This window comes from Puma concolor, chromosome D1, assembly GCF_028749965.1.
Source record: "Puma concolor isolate L17-30 chromosome D1, mPumCon1.1.hap2, whole genome shotgun sequence".
Taxonomy (NCBI): domain Eukaryota; kingdom Metazoa; phylum Chordata; class Mammalia; order Carnivora; family Felidae; genus Puma; species Puma concolor.
This window is the reverse complement of record NC_141676.1, coordinates 36,751,047-36,761,814: the sequence shown is the minus strand read 5'-3', so window position 1 is coordinate 36,761,814 and position 10,768 is coordinate 36,751,047. Positions and strand designations below refer to the sequence as shown.

Genomic DNA, 10,768 nt, shown 5'->3' with positions numbered 1-10,768 from the left:
TTGGCCTGTAGTTCTCTTTTTTTACTGGGTCTCTGTCTGGTTTAGGAATCAAAGTAATACTGGCTTCATAGAATGAGTCTGGAAGTTTTCCTTCCCTTTCTATTTCTTGGAATAGTTTGAGAAGGATAGGTATTATCTCTGCTTTAAACGTCTGGTAGAACTCCCCTGGGAAGCCATCTGGTCCTGGACTCTTATTTGTTGGGAGATTTTTGATAACCGATTCAATTTCTTCGCTGGTTATGGGTCTGTTCAAGCTTTCTATTTCCTCCTGATTGAGTTTTGGAAGAGTGTGGGTGTTCAGGAATTTGTCCATTTCTTCCAGGTTGTCCAATTTGTTGGCATATAATTTTTCATAGTATTCCCTGATAATTGTTTGTATCTCTGAGGGATTGGTTGTAATAATTCCATTTTCATTCATGATTTTATCTATTTGGGTCATCTCCCTTTTCTTTTTGAGAAGCCTGGCTAGAGGTTTGTCAATTTTGTTTATTTTTTCAAAAAACCAACTCTTGGTTTCGTTGATCTGCTCTACAGTTTTTTTAGATTCTATATTGTTTATTTCTGCTCTGATCTTTATTATTTCTCTTCTTCTGCTGGGTTTAGGCTGCCTTTGCTGTTCTGCCTCTAGTTCCTTTAGGTGTGCTGTTAGATTTTGTATTTGGGATTTTTCTTGTTTCTTGAGATAGGCCTGGATTGCAATGTATTTTCCTCTCAGGACTGCCTTCGCTGCGTCCCAAAGTGTTTGGATTGTTGTATTTTCATTTTCGTTTGTTTCCATATATTTTTTAATTTCTTCTCTAATTGCCTGGTTGACCCCCTCATTCGTTAGTAGGGTGTTCTTTAACCTCCATGCTTTTGGAGGTTTTCCAGACTTTTTTCTGTGGTTGATTTCAAGCTTCATAGCATTGTGGTCTGAATGTATGCATGGTATGATTTCAATTCTTGTAAACTTATGAAGGGCTGTTTTGTAACCCAGTATATGATCTATCTTGGAGAATGTTCCATGTGCACTCGAGAAGAAAGTATATTCTGTTGCTTTGGGATGCAGAGTTCTAAATATATCTGTCAAGTCCATCTGATCCAATGTCTCATTCAGGGCCTTTGTTTCTTTATTGACTGTGTGTCTAGATGATCTATCCATTTCTGTAAATTTGGTGTTAAAGTCCCCTGCAATTACCACATTCTTATCAATAAGGTTGCTTATGTTTGTGAGTAATTGTTTTATATATTTGGGCGCTCCGGTATTCGGCGCATAGACATTTATAATTGTTAGCTCTTCCTGATGGATAGACCCTGTCACTATTATATAATGTCCTTCTTCATCTCTTGTTACAGCCTTTAATTTAAAGTCTAGTTTGTCTGATATAAGGATGGCTACTCCAGCTTTCTTTTGGCTTCCAGTCGCATGATAAATAGTTCTCCATCCCCTCACTCTCAATCTAAAGGTGTCCTCAGGTCTAAAATGAGACTCTTGTAGACAGCAAATAAATGGGTCTTGTTTTTTTATCCATTCTGATACCCTATGTCTTTTGGTTGGCACATTTAATCCATTTACATTCAGTGTTATTATAGAAAGATACGGCTTTAGAGTCATTGTGATGTCTGTATGTTTTATGCTTGTAGTGATGTCTCTGGTACTTTGTCTCACAGGGTCCCCCTTAGGATCTCTTGGAGGGCTGGTTTAGTGGTGACAAATTCCTTCAGTTTTTGTTTGTTTGGGAAGACCTTTATCTCTCCTTCGATTCTAAATGACAGACTTGCTGGATAAAGGATTCTCAGCTGCATATTTTTTCTGTCTAGCACACTGAAAATCTCGTGCCAATTCTTTCTGGCCTGCCATGTTTCAAAAGAGAGATCAGTCACGAGTCTTATAGGTCTCCCTTTATATGTGAGGGCACGTTTACCCCTTGCTGCTTTCAGAATTTTCTCTTTATCCTTGTATTTTGCCATTTTCACTATGATATGTCGTGCAGAAGATCGATTCAAGTTACGTCTGAAGGGAGTTCTCTGTGCCTCTTGGATTTCAATGCCTTTTTCCTTCCCCACTTCAGGGAAGTTCTCAGCTATTATTTCTTCAAGTACCCCTTCAACACCTTTCCCTCTCTCTTCCTCCTCTGGGATACCAATTATGCGTATATTATTTCTTTTTAGTGTATCACTTAGTTCTCTAATTTTCCCCTCGTACTCCTGGATTTTTTTATCTCTCTTTTTCTCAGCTTCCTCTTTTTCCATAACTTTATCTTCTAGTTCACCTATTCTCTCCTCTGCCTCTTCAATCCGAGCCGTGGTGGTTTCCATTTTGTTATGCATTTCGTTTAAAGCGTTTTTCAGCTCCTCGTGACTGTTCCTTAGTCCCTTGATCTCTGTAGCAAGAGATTCTCTGCTGTCCGCTATACTGTTTTCAAGCCCAGCGATTAATTTTATGACTATTATTCTAAATTCACTTTCTGTTATATTATTTAAATCCTTTTTGATCAGCTCATTAGCTGTTGTTATTTCCTGGAGATTCTTCTGAGGGGAATTCTTCCGCTTGGTCATTTTGGATAGTCCCTGGCATGGTGAGGACCTGCAGGGCACTTCCCCTGTGCTGTGGTGTATAACTGGAGCTGGTGGGCAGAGCCGCAGTCAGACCTGATGTCTGCCCCCAGCCCACCGCTGGGGCCACAGTCAGACTGGTGTGTGCCTTCTCTTCCCCTCTCCTAGGGGCGGGATTCACTGTGGGGTGGGGTGGCCTGTCTGGGCTACTTGCACACTGCCAGGCTTGTGATGCTGGGGATCTGGCTTAGCTGGGGTGGGTAGGCAAGGTGCACAGGGGCAGGAGGGGCAGGCTTAGCTTGCTTCTCCTTAGGTGATCCACTTCAGGAGGGGCCCTGTGGCAGCAGGAGGGAGTCAGATCCGCTGCCGGAGGTTTGGCTCTGCAGAAGCGCAGAGTTGGGTGTTTGCGCGCGGAGCGAGCAAGTTCCCTGGCAGGAACTGGTTCTCTTTGGGATTTTGGCTGGGGGATGGGCGGGGGAGATGGCGCTGGCGAGCACCTTTGTTCCCCACCAAACTGAGCTCTGTCGTCCGGGGGCTCAGCAGCTCTCCTTCCCTCTGTCCTCCAGCCTTCCCGCTTTCTGAGCAGAGCTGTTAGCTTATGACCTCCCAGACGCTAAGTCGTGCTTGCTTTCGGAACACAGTCCGTCAGGCCCCTCCGCTTTTTGCAAGCCAGACTCGGGGGCTCTGCTTGGCCGGCTAGCCGCCCCTCCGCCCCGGCTCCCTCCCGCCAGTCCGTGGAGCGCGCACCGCCTCGCCGCCCTTCCTACCCTCTTCCGTGGGCCTCTCGTCTGCGCTTGGCTCCGGCGACTCCGTTCTGCTAATCCTCTGGCGGTTTTCTGGGTTATTTAGGCAGGTGTAGGTGGAATCTAAGTGATCAGCAGGACGCGCGGTGAGCCCAGCGTCCTCCTACGCCGCCATCTTCCCTCCCTCTCCGTCAATAGAATTTTTGATCTACTGGACCTGAGTTTTATAAAAGAAGGAAGTTAAGTTGACTTCGAGACTTTTGACCTGAGCAATTGAGAAAATGTAAGTGTATGGTTGCCATCAACTGAATGTGTGAATCAGGTTTGGAAGTTCAGCTTGGGACACGTTGAGCTGAAATGTCTAGATCCCCAGTGGAGTATTAGAGCAGGTGTGTATATAAGTCTGGAATTAGAATTCTGAGGTGGAGGTATATATTTTGAAGGAGGCTGGAAGGTATTAACTATAATGGAGAAAAGTTTCATTATTTTGGGGGATATCCTCACTGAGAGGATAGCATTTGCATTAACACCTGAAACACAAGGGAAGCATCATTCAGCTGTCAATGGGGAAAACATTCCAGACCATAGTAACAGAATGCACAAAATCCCTGGCTGATGGAATTGGGAGAATATTGGGCCTACTGTGTTGAAGAGCAGTAAGGAAGGCAGTGTGGCTAGAGCAGAGTGAGCAAAAGAGAGAGGAGGAAGAGAAGGAGAGGTCAGAGAAGCCTGGAGTCAGATCATGCAGAGCCTTCCAAGTCCTTTAATATCAAGAAATGAGGTTTTTTTTAAATTTTCTTAATATTTATTCATTTTTTGAGAGACAGAGAGAGACACAGAGCGTGAGTGGGGCAGAGAGTGAGGGTGAAACATAGTTGGAAGCAGGCTCCAGGCTCTGAGCTATCAGCACAGAGACCGAAGTGGGGCTTGAACCCATGAACTGTGAGATCATGACCTGAGCAGAAGTTGGTCGCTTAACCGACTGAGACACCAGGCACCCTAATAAATGGGGGTGGGGGTGTTAACAAAGATTTTGGTCAGAGAAGTGACACAATTTGAAAAGTTTGTAGGAAACACTCTAGCTGGTGAAGTGAGAATATTTTGCAGGAACTGCAAAGATGAAAACAAGACAAAAATTCCACAAATTACCTTAAAAATCCAGACCAGAGATAATGGTGGTGTGGACAAGTGTAGCAGTGAAGATGTAGCCTTTATGTGTGTTTCCCAGATGCAGATTTCGAGGCAAGTATTTCAGGGCAGGTGGACAGGAGAGAAAGCAGGGGACTGGAATAGACAAGAAAGAAAGAAAGTCAACAGAGAATACATCATCTAACAAGTTACTTTGCCTGCAGGCATCTGGTGCCCAATTCCTCTGGAAACCTCTGAGAGAAAGGATAGAGCATACTTGAGAGTTATTCCAGTCAAGGGGTCAGGAAGCTGGGGGAGATTTCCGTCAAATTTCTGCTAATCAGGGGCTGAGGACTACTTAAAGGGACATTTCTGATTTGCCCTCTTGTGGTCAAGAATGTTCTATTGCAAGTCAAAAGCCCTCAGGTGGAGATTCGTGGTTTTCAAAATAAGCAGGCTTTATCATGTAGAGGGAAGTGCTGGGAGAATATTAACGTAGTGGGGACAGCAACTGCTTCAGTGGTGAGAAGGGTTTGAATTGTGGATGCATTATGAAACTAAAGCCTGAACACAGAAATGTGAAACACACACGCACACACATGCACACATACACACACACAACTATATTTCTATTAAAAGTGTTTATTATGAATATGAGAACTTCAAGTTTCTCATTTCATTTTTTAAACAAATATTTACTGACATCTACACAGTGCCACGCTTTTCTGAGGAACTGAGATATACCAGGAGGAAGAAAGCATTAAGTATTGACCTGGAGTCACTCAAGTTTGAGTAGGAAGTTTAATTTTTTCTTCATTAATTACAGTATGCACTAAAAGATGAAGAATGTCAGGGCACCTGGGTGGCTCAGTTGGTTAAGCCTCCGACTTCAGCTCAGGTCATGATCTCACAGTTCATAGGTGCGAGCTCCAGATCAGGCTCTCTGCTGTCAGCACAGAGCCCACTTCAGATCCTGTCTCCCTCTCTTACTCTCTCTGCCCCTCCCCCTCTCGCTAGCTCTCTCTCTCTCTCTCAAAAATACATATTTTTTTTTAAAAGATGAAGAATGGCATAACAAATAGTAACAAAATCACATAGTACTTATCTTAGGAAAATAATGATAAGAGCCTAGATTAATGAAGTGATCCTAGAAATGGAGGCTAGAAGCCTCATTTATTTCATTCCACATTGAATTCCCAGGTCCAAACCCAGAGCCAGGCACGGAGAAAGTGTGCAATATATACAGTCATATCACTGTCTCACAACATGGTAGCTTCCTTCTTCAGAGGCAGTAAAAGAGTCTCTCCCTTACAAGCAAAGGCCCATTTTTTATTTAAAGGTTTTCATCTGATTATACCAGGTTCACCAAGGGTAATCTCCATTTTCCTTCTTTCTTTCTTTTTTAAAGTTTCTTTCTTTCTTTCTGTTTTTTTTTTTTTTTTTTTTGAGAGAGAGAGAGAGAGAGAGAGAGAGGGAGGGAGAGAGAGCATGAGCAGGGAAAGGGCAGAGAGAGGAGGAGAGAGAGGATCTCAAGGAGGTTCCATCACAGTAGATTTTAGCCTGATCTTTCCAGCTTCATACTCTCTGCAATCTGTCATAAACTGGCATCTGAAGGTCAGTCATCTATATTTAAATATACAATTGTATTTAACATTATTAAATATTACCATATTAAATCCTCATTCTTTCCTCTATTTTGGTTGCAAATGAAAGGATCTCAATTCAAATTAGCTACAGCAAAATGGGCCTTTTCTTTTTTTAATGCTTTACAAACCAAAAAATTCAGGATAATTTCTGCCTTTAAATTAGGCTCTGGCTTTAGTCTTTCTTCTTCTAACCATCACAGCAATGTTTCTGAGCTATATTCTTAGGGGACTAACATGAATCATATCCATTCTTTTTTTTAAAATTTTTTTTTTCAACGTTTATTTATTTTTGGGACAGAGAGAGAGACAGAGCATGAACGGGGGAGGGGCAGAGAGAGAGGGAGACACAGAATCGGAAACAGGCTCCAGGCTCTGAGCCATCAGCCCAGAGCCCGACACGGGGCTCGAACCCACGGACCGCGAGATCGTGACCTGGCTGAAGTCGGACGCTTAACCGACTGCGCCACCCAGGCGCCCCGAATCATATCCATTCTTAAATCACTATCATTGTCAGGAGAAAAACACTGTATACAACCTATCAGGCCTTGGTTACATTCTAATTACTAGACTCATCTCTAGTAAAACAATACTGACTGGATATAGAAGGGAATTAGGTCTTTGAAAGAAATTATATTATTTTATGAAAAAAGAGGTGGGAAGTCAGACATTGGGGAAAATGTCTATACAGAATATTGTCTTAAAATTAGCATGGGTCAGCATTTCCATTTTTTTTTTTTATTGATATATAAGTCCTCTTACTACATTGTCTCTATCCAATTCATTAGCTTCTCCATGACACTTCTTTAGGATAAGGATAGCTTTATGTTCCAACATCACTTCATTATCTAGTCTCTAAATTCACTCTCCATATCCAACTCTCTGGTCTGGTGTTGTTCAATCTGGAAAACTCCCCCTGCCTTCCCTCTAAGGAAACATCCTCTCAAAGAGGGGGGAAATCTCTTATTCAACAAAACCAGTTTCTTTGTGAAATTGTTCATGTCTCTCGAGCAGAATTAGCTGCCACTTATTCTCTGTTCTCAGTAACACCTTGTACAAACTTTATTTTGAACTTAATTTGTATCCAGTAAATTTGTATTTAGAGTTCTGCCTCTTTTGCTATAGACTGAACTTGAAGTAAAAAAACCTACCTCATTCAGCCTTCTATAACTAGTGCCTTGTATGATGCCTATGTATTTTAGATCTCACAGAGTGTTTGCCAAATTCATAATATTAAGAGACAGGCAGGGATACAATATTCAAACTTCATCTTGCCAGCCAAAGTATGGGACACTCAGGTGTGTTGTGAAAATAGATTAGACTAAATATCTTTTTTTTGGGGGGGGAGGAATAAAACTACTATTAGCAGTCTCTGGTCAAAAATTGTTTTTATTTATGACTTTGTATGTTTTTGTCTATTATTCCATATGACTAAATATATGTTCTTGTTTTTTAAGAAAATGTTGCCAATGGTGATGATGAAGACTTATCTTTAGTTTCGCAATAAGTAGAAACACAATTTTTAGGGGCTCCTGGGTGTCTCAGTTGGTTAAGCGTACAACTTTGGCTCAGGTCATGATCTCACCATTCCTGAGTTCAAGTCTCGCACTGGGCTGTGTGTTGACAGCTCAGAGCCTGGAGCCTATTTCAGATTCTTTGTCTCCCTCTTTGTCTCTGCCCATCCCCTGTTTGTTCTCTCTTTCTCTCCCTCTCAAAAATACACATGTAAAAATTAAAAAAAAGAAATACAATGTTTAAAGGTCTTTAAGTACAGTGTGAAGATTGTATTTTTATTTGGCTAGGTAGACAATTATAAACTGCATCCTCAATGACCTTTATAGTCATTCAATAAATAAGCAAAGACTAACACATATCACAAGTTTCACAACGAGTCCTAACCCTGGTCATCATGGAGAATATAGTCTGTTCCACTTTTTTCTGCTTGAAGGTGGTTGGGTAGAGTGTAGATGGAATAACAGAACTTGGGGGTAGTTCTCTGAGTGGTGGGCAGTGAAAAAAGGAACTTCCAGGTTGCTGTAAGTCTATGGAAGGTTGTTATTTATCATTTTATGACACATTACAGAATGCCAGTGTGAGAGGAAATAATAGAGATCATGTTTCTTTATTCTGAATAAATCTCACAGCACAGAGAGTACACAAAAACCTAATGCCACACAGCATATGTGTGGTAAAACCGACAATGAAATCTCTGATTCCCAGGATAGTCTATGTTTTTGTTTTTGTTTTTATATTTTTTATTCAGGATACTTCTTAGAAGGCATTTTAGTGGCACACGATATTATTCACTTGAAATTAAGATTAATAAAATAGAAATAGGGGGATGTCATTTGAGGCATTACATGGAGAAAAATTTTCCTTCTATTACTCACTAGCTAGCTGATCCCAACATCCTCCTCTTAGGGGTTTCTCAGTCATCTGGCAATATGTTACAGATGGATTTTCTATAGGTGACATGCTCCCTCTACTCTTTCCTCAGAAGGATGCACACACACATATGCATGCACGTGAAAGGGAAACCAAGTGCAAGCTAACTCTGGTTATCAATAAGGGCAGGGTGGTATGATGGCAGGACAAAGGGAATGTATGAGCTTGTTGACTTGGCTAGGTCCCCTGATGTTAGCTTTTCCATCCGTATGTAGGAGTCCTTGACTAGACGACTACTGAGGCCCCCTCCTCCAGGAACGTGAGTCCTATGAGCATGGAGTCTCTAGACAGTGCACACAAAAGCACGCTGCAGCCCCTCTCTGCCCAGTCTGCTGGTAGTCCTTGGTCTTACCAAGTCTCCCTTGGAGAGACCATCAGTCTCTCTGATCACTGATGCTGGTGTGATCTCTATTTCAAGCACACTTTCACTTACTACTGAGATAAACACTCTTCTCCCCCCCCCTTCACTCTTTCTTCTGCTTTTCTTAGTAGTTTCGAGGAAACAAAAATTAAGTTCATATTTTACCACTGCTAGCTCTCACATCAGTAAACCACATTTGCTACCTTTGATGATGACTTTTTTTCAAAACTTAATGAATGCGCCTAATCTTTTTGGGCCCTCTTTCCATTACATCTGTTTTTCTTTTATACTTCCTGAATTCCTAAGTCACTTAATTTCTCTAGATGCTGCCTTCAGCTGGCCTCATTCCTCCCTGCTCAATTTACGCTTTCTTTATTTCTTCCATGTTCCATCTCAACACAAACTGTTCTATTGATCCCAGCCCAAGAGAGAGTTCAAAGTCTACAATGTACAAAGAAAGTGGTCATAAGTGACTACCTGAGGCATAATTAAAAAAAAAAGTACTTGCCTAATGAGTAAAAGCCCTTAAAAGGAAAATACAGCAAAGTCAGAGAGAACACCATGTATAAGTTGTTGTTAGCAGCCTAAATGTAGAAGTCATTCATCGTAAGATTGAAAAAAAATATTCCTAGATATGCTGTTCATAATTTCCATCCACAATAGAAGGGATGATCATAGCTTTGGAACCAGTAACTTCTTAATTCAAGTGTTAGCTTTGCCACTTTACTCTCTAGGACCCAAGCAAGTTATTTATATTGCTAAGCCCTAATGTTCTTCACTGTTACCTGTGGTTGAGATTATCTATCTCACAGTTGTTTTTTTTTTTTTATAGACATAATGAAATTTGGTTTTGTGACCTCTTAGTTTTACTGGATGGCAATAAAAGGGAAAAAAAGATAAATAATAATTCTGGCAAACTGTAGTCATGCTGTCCCTTCTTTTGAAAGCTAATTCTCAAAAGAATTCATTGGTTCACTCTAAATAGAAATGGATCTCTACGTTTTCCAATATTTACGAGGTGGCAAATCATTTAGTTACACTTATTCTTTTAGAAGAGTTTAACTATTTGGTGATAAATAGATGAATTTCTGATGGCCAAGCACTTTCTGATCATTATGATAGATGACTTATTTCATTCATTAATAGTCTAAATATCTCTTTGGCCCACAGTCATGAACACTGTAGAGCAGACATAAGCATTAAAAAGTACCTCTCCTCATAGAACTTTATGCTCAAGCCCTTATCTCATTTATGGAGCAAAACATTGGCCAGTATAAGTCCAGATGCAGATTCTAATCATTATAGGTTTATAGTAAATCTGAGCAAGCAAAATATCAGGGGACCTCATTTTAATAGAACTTTTCCAAAGCCCGGGAGAATGCCCAAAAATGTATTCACATTATCATAATTTTTTTGAAGCTTTATGGAGGTATGATTGATATATAATGAATCACATGTATTCAAGTGTGCAGATATGTAAATAGCCACGAAACAATCTCCATCTTTAAGACAAACAACATATCTATCACCAGCAAAAATTTTCTCATGATTACTATAGATTTATTACAATCTTAAGTCCTCCATCCTTGTTCTTCTTTGCAAAGATGGTTCAGCTTTTCTGGTTCCTTTATATTTTTATATCAATGTTAGAATCAGTTTGCCAATTTATAAACTAGTGGTTCCATTTAATTCATAGATTGATTTTGGAGGTATTATTATCTTAACGATATTTATTTTTGCAATCGATGTGGATGAAATTTATCATGCATAACTATTTACTTTAGATCATTTATAATTTCCATCAACAATCTTTAATTTTCAGGTATAGGTCTTGTACATATTTTGTCAGATTTACCTCTAGAAATCATATTTTTATACTATTATAAACTCTATTTTTAAAATGTCAATTTCTG

General features: G+C 40.4%; 1 long non-coding RNA gene across 1 annotated transcript in view; it reads right to left on the bottom strand.

Moving 5' to 3' along the window:
* Window positions 1-4,436: 4,436 nt before the first annotated feature.
* Window positions 4,437-10,768, bottom strand: part of LOC147576594 (uncharacterized) — a 124,455-nt gene continuing 118,123 nt past the window's right edge. Inside the window, exon 3 of the long non-coding RNA XR_015241426.1 lies at window positions 4,437-4,562. This is a non-coding gene — a long non-coding RNA (uncharacterized LOC147576594). The remainder of the gene's footprint in view (window positions 4,563-10,768) is intronic.